Source organism: Dipteris shenzhenensis, unplaced genomic scaffold, assembly GCF_047967505.1.
Source record: "Dipteris shenzhenensis isolate YYH24624 ecotype China unplaced genomic scaffold, Dip_SZ_1.0 scaf0097, whole genome shotgun sequence".
Lineage (NCBI taxonomy): Eukaryota > Viridiplantae > Streptophyta > Polypodiopsida > Gleicheniales > Dipteridaceae > Dipteris > Dipteris shenzhenensis.
In genome coordinates this window covers 42,501-48,985 of record NW_028239403.1, presented here as the reverse complement: position 1 = coordinate 48,985, position 6,485 = coordinate 42,501, and positions in this window count along the sequence as shown.

Sequence of the window (6,485 nt, the reverse complement as noted above, 5' to 3'; positions counted from 1 at the left end):
TCAGCACCCATGGCTCAGCACCCACTATCTCATTGGAGTCATCCATGAAAAACAACCTTCAAATGAGCTGAACTGTCAGTGAGAGAAAACTGTAACTCCTATCAAGCTGATACCTTTAGGTGGGACCGACTCAGCTCATCCTTCAGCTCTGATACCACTGTCACGAGGGCAAAGTTTCCCTTTTCTCTTTTTCACCTTTTTCTCTTTTCCTTTGCTCCCCGGTTTGGTCCCTACCGGGATCCCCAAAGTATCACACTTGATCTCTCGGAGTTGTCATGACTTACTGACTGGAACCTCTACTGGTTGGATGTCCTTCACCTTCATAAAGATGCTTGAGCCCTTCAGCTGCTCAAAAGAAGAGCCTGGATCTCTCCGCGAGAGCTACAGTCATGAAGGTCCTCTCTTTCCCAAATCTTTGGCTGAACTACCGTGAAGCAAAACTATCACCCGAGGTTTGCTCTAGAAACTCAACACGAGAGTGGAAGGCACCTAAGAAATCAGATCTCCAAAACCTCTTTACTGGCTAGTTACAACTAGCTAAACTTAGCTGGGGCTAGTTTAGCAAAACTGCCAAAAGAGGTTGGCCCTGCCGCCAAAGTTGGTCCAACCGCCAAAAAGTGGCTAGCCGCCAGGAATCGAACGCGGAACGTGGAGGTAACCATGTGCAGAGCTCTAAGTTGGGCTAACCAATGGGGCGACTCGTCGATATTACTTATACTTGGCTCCCACTTGATTATAGCTTGTCCCCCAAACCTTCACGCACTCAAAAGCCTCCCTCGCTCCACAATCGACCCGCGGATTCGAACCCACAACCAACTCGCCGAGGAAACTCCAGGCTAACCATGAAGCCCACCACTTAGTTGGTGTAACGAACGGCGCCACCTTGCCTATAACCTGTACTCGGTCGAATGGCAAAAGGGGGTCGGCCCACTCGTCGTCTCGCGATCTATCTCCCCACCGCCGGAATCGAACGCTCGACCTGCAGGCTAGTGAACAGAATACATCACGGCCTGGGCTAGCCACCGGGGCCGTGGCCTTGCTTGACCTATATGGTGTACCATATAGTTATATAGAATGTTTTGGCTTCTAAGCTATGGCGCGTCCGTCGACTCCATGCACATGTCGCTTAGTCGATTGAGAACGTCGCGCCTTCTTCCCAAGTCGGTGGGCATCCGTAGATGCAAGAGAGCCTGGAGAAGAGCTCGTAAATCGATCGGGGGATCTCCTCTTGCTCTTTCTGTCACCCTACGTTAAGATCCGTCGAGGAGGTTCCGTCGTCGCGTCAGAACTCCGTCCGCTTTCGTTGGTTGGAAGCGAGGACTCAGACAGCTCGTTTTCGGAGGTCTGAGCCTCGCACGCCCTGTCCTTTTGCCAGGGAGATATCCAAGGGGATACCTCGACCTTCACCAAGTCCGGAGGCAAATGGTCAAGCCCCATTCCGCACCGCTCTCTGTTCTGTTGACGGAACCTTCTGAGCGGGCATGTCGACGCTCACCACGCCTTCTATAGCTCCTCGTTTGACACAACCTTTCGTGGGCTCCTTCTACAAGCCAAAGGGAGGCCCTGGCTTGAAGGACAACCCTTGTCTTCACCTGCAGCCAACACACTCAACGAGGGGAGGGGGGAAACGATCCACGCATCTCACTCATCTTCATTTCAGAACCACAAACTCAGGGACTTTGTATTCCAAAAAGAAGAGGGCCCTGTGGACAAAACGCCACAGGGTAAGATTACATGGAAAGCATCCTCTGATGCTGAAGCAAAACCTCACACACTCTCAGATACAGCAGGAGCTCGCAGCTCTCTGTCTCAACTCTGACGACATCTGAGTTCCCTCTCAGTCTGCTGTTTTCCTCCTCCATTCTGATCTCCTCTTGTGTGTCTTTGATTTTTGGAGGGAGTATATCCCCTTGGCTCCAATGTTCAGCCGCCTTCTTTAAGGCTTCAAACATTCCTTGGTACCTTTTCCTCCACAGCCACCTTGAGGGCCAATCAATTCAAAATCCCGTTTGAATTGAGCCTCCTCAAGGCCAAGGTTGGTGGGTCCAACCTCACCATGGGCTGCTCCCCTTGGTTAGGTGGAAGGATGTCAAGGGTCACCATTCCCTTGACCCAAGAGATGTGCCGAAGTGGAGTAAAAAAGGAGGTTGATGAAGGGGATGGACTGAGGCTCAGTCCCTTGTCAACGGCCACCCGTTACACACCCCACCTCCCATGGCCCCCCCCCCAAAACCCCCATGCCCCCTCCACCCCCCATGCCCCCCCCGACCCACCATGCCCCCCCCCCCTCCCAACCCACCATGCCCCCCCCCCTCCCTTGCGCGCATGTCGCGTACCCCCCCCACCCCCACCCCCCATGCCCCCCCCCCCCTCCCACTCCCCATGCCCCCCCCCAACACCCCATGCCCCCCCCCTTGCGCGCATGTCGCGTACCCCCCCACCCCACCCCCCACCCCCCCCCCAACCCACCATGCCCCCCCCCCCCCCCCGCCCTCCCCCCCTCCCACTCCCCATGCCCCCCCCCCCCTTGTGCGCATGTCGCGTACCCACCCCCCAACCCCCTCGGCGTGATTACAACGGAATTGCATTAAGATAGGGCGCTGCATTAACTAGGGCACTACAATAATTTATTACAATCCGCTGCATTAAGCTATTGCATTAGACAACAGAAAAGAGAGTGTCACCAGTGAACATCACCAGGGAGGAAAGTGCATTAACTGATGAATCTTTACAATAATTTTGGAGAAAAATCACTCTGTGAAGGAGCTCCATACTGCCCGTCCACCCCCGAGCTATCTCACTCTCACTCGCATGAAGATGATCAAATCAGTTGATTTAATCTCAATCACACTCTCACTCTCACTCTCATCAGTTTGATTCATAGTGGGACGCGGTACGCGACATTGTAAAGATTCATCAGTTTGATTCATAGTGGGACGGGGTACGCGACATGCGCGCAAGGGGGGGGCGCATGGGGTTGGGGGGGGAGGGGGGGCATGGAGCGTGGGGGGTGGGGGGCATGGGGTGTGGGAAGGGGGGGCATGGGGGTGGGGGGGGTATGCGACATGCACGCAAGGTGGGGGGGGGCATGGTGGGTTGCGGGGGGGGGGGCATGGGGAGTGGGAGGGGGGGGGGGGGGCATGGCAGGTGGGGGTGGGGTTGGGGGGTGTATGCGACATGCGCGCAAGGGGGGGGGGGGCATGGGGCATGGGGGGGGGCATAGGGGGTGGGGGGGGTACGCGACATGCCTACAAGGGGGGGGATGTAAGAGAGAGGCATAGTTGATCCCAAATTGACGTTTGGGACGAGTAGTCTCAGAAAAGACTCGTGCTTGTATCTCGTAGAGTATGTCGCGCCCGTCGCAACCGTTCAAGACTCGCCTCGATCCGACATCGTATGCAAAAGTTATGACCTCTTGAAGATCGGGGGGCACCACCGTCGAGGGCGCATTGGGGCCCGAGAGGGGCGCCGGTGCACGGGGACGAAGGCACGTGGCACAGGTCCGAAACGATGCGGGAGCCCGGGCCCACGGCGGGGGCGCGGCGTCAGGGCGTCACCGTGGGACGAGGGCGGGACGGCATTGGGTTAGAGGCGTGGGCGCGCCTGGCATCATCGGGGTGCCACACACGTCTCCACCCGGGTTCTCGGGGCGCCATCATGGGACGGGGCGCGGCAGCGTCGGGTTGGAGGCGTGGGTGCACAGGGGCATCGGGGCGCGACAGCATCAGGTTGGAGACGCGAGGAGTGGCCGGGGGCGCGACAACGTCGAGGCGCGACGTGGGTGCTCAGGGGTACCACGCGTCCCGACTCGACCCGGGAGCCCAGGGCACCACCATGGGATGGGGGCGTGATGGCGTTGGGTTGGAGGCATGGGTGTGCCTGGTGTCATCAGGGTGCACCATGCATCTCGACCCGACTCGGGAGCCCGGGGTGCCACCGTGGGACGAGGGCGCAGCGGCGCCGGGTTGGAGGCGTGGGTGCGCGGGGCATCGGGGGCACGGCAGCGTCAGGTGGAGACGCGAGGCGTGGCCGAGGGGCACGACAGCGTTCGGGGTGCGACGTGGGTCCTCGGGGGGCGCCACGCATCCCGACCCTACCCGAGAGCCCAAGGCGCCACCGTGGGATGGGGGCGCGGTGGCGTCGGGTTGGAGGCGTGGGTGCGCCTGGCATCGTCGAGAAGCACCACGCGTCCCGACCCGACCCGGGAGCTCGAGGCGCGACCGTGATATGGGGGCGCGGCGACGTCGGGTTGGAGGTATGGGTGCGCAGGGCATGGTCGGGGATGCGGCAGCGTCGGGTAGAGGCGTGGGTGCACGGGGGCGTGGCGGGGGGCGCGGCAGCATTCGGGGCGCCATGCATCCCGACCCGACCCGAGAGCCCGGGGCACCACGGTGGGATATGGATGCGGCGGCCTCGGGTTGGGGGCATGGGTGCACGGGGCGCGGGCGGGGGCGTGGTAGTGTCGGGTCGGAGGCGTGGGTGCATGGGGCATGGCCGGGGGGTGCGACAGCATTCCGAGCGCCACACGTCTCCACCCGAACTGGGGCGCCACTGTGGGACGGGGGTGTGGCGACGTCGGTTAGAGGCGTGGGTGCGCGGGGCATCGTGGGGGTGCAGTAGTGTCGGGTTGGAGGCCGGGTGCGCGGGGCGTGGTCGAGGGGCAGCAACGTCGGGTTGGAGGCACGGGCATGGCCGAGGGGCGGCACTGTCGGGTTGGAGGCGTGGGTGTGGCCGGGCGTTCGGGGTACCACGCGTCCCGACCCGACTCACGAGCTCGAGCCACCACCGTGGGATGGGGGTGCGGCAGGGTCGGGTTGCTACCTCGAGGGGTGCGCGGGCATCGTCGGGGCTGGGCATCGTCGGGTTCCAGTTGCAGGCGCATTGGAGGCGTGGGTGCGAGGGACGTGGCCGGGTGCGCGGCAACGTTCGAGGCACCATGCATCCCGACCCGACTCGGGAGCCCAAGGCGCCACCGTGGGACGAGGGCGCGGCGGCATCGGGTTGCTACGACGGGAGGTGCGTGGGGCATGCATGGCTGGGGGCACGATAGCGTCGCGTTGTAATCGTGGGCACGCAGGACGTGGCGGGGGGCGCAGCAGCATTTGGGGCACCACGCGTCGCGACCCGACTCGGGAGCCCAAGGGCACGATGGCGTCGGGTTGGAGACGGGGATGCGCGGGTCGTCGTCAGAGGGCGCGACAGCATCAGGTTGGAGGTACGGGCGCGGCCACGTCGGGTCGGAAGCCTGGGTGCGTAGGATGTGGCCGGGGGAACGGCAACGTTCGGACACCACGCGTCACGATCCTGCTTGGGAGCCCGATGCGCACCACGCATCGCGACTTGACTCGGGAGCCCGAGGCGCCACCGTGGGATGGGGGCGCGACGCCGTCGGGTTGGAGGCTGGCTACGCGGGTCGTCGTCGGGGGGCGGCAGCATCAGGTCAGAGGTGCGGGCGCGCGGGGCGTGGCCGAGGCCGCGGCAACGTCGGGTCGGAGGCGTGGGCATGCAGGAAGTGGTCGGGGTGCAGCAGTGTTTGGGCCACCATGCGTCGCGACCCGACTCGGGAGCCCGAGGCGCCATTGTGGGACGGGGGCGCGACGCCGTCGGGTTGGAGGGTCGGGTTGGAGGCTGGGCTATGCGGGTCGTCGTCGGGGGGCGCGACAGCGTCGGGTCGGAGGTGCAGGCGCACGGGGCGTGGTAGGGCTGCGGCAACGTTGGCTTGGAGCGTGGGCGTGGAATGACATTGCCGGCAGTGCGGCAACGTTTGGGCCACCACGCGTCACGACCCGACTCGGGAGCCGAGGCGCCACCATGGGACGGGGGCGCGACGCCATCGGGTTGGAGGCTGGGCTACGCGGGTCGTCGTCGGGGGGCGCGGCAGCATCGGGTCAGAGGGGCGAGCACGCGGGCATGGCCGGGGCCGCGGTAACGTCGGGTCGGAGGCGTGGGCACGCAGGACGTGGCCGGGGGTGCGGCAGCGTTTGAGGGCCACCACGCATCGCGACCCGACTCGAGAGCCCGAGGCGCCACCGTGGGACGGGGGCACGATGCCATCGGGTTGGAGGCTGGGCTACGCGGGTCATCGTCGGGGGGCGCAGCAGCGTCGGGTCGGGGGTGCAGGCACGCGGGGGTGTGGCTGGGGCCACGGCAACGTCGGGTCAGAGGCATGGGCACGTAGGACGTGGCCGGGGGTGGGGCAGCGTTTGGGCCACCAGGCATCGCGACCCGACTCGAGAGCCCGAGGGGCCACCGTGGGACAGGGGCACGGCGACGAGGCTGCGCGGGTGGTCGCCGGGGGTGCGGCAGTGTCGAGTTGGAGGTGCGGGCATGCGGGGCATGGCCGGGCCGCGACGTCGGGTTGGAGGCATGGGCACACAGGACGTGGCCGGGGGCACGGCGGCGTCGCAGGTGCTCGGGGCCTTGCCGCGCATTCTGACCCGACACGGGAGCCCGAGGTACCACCGTGGGACGGGGGCGCAGTGTCG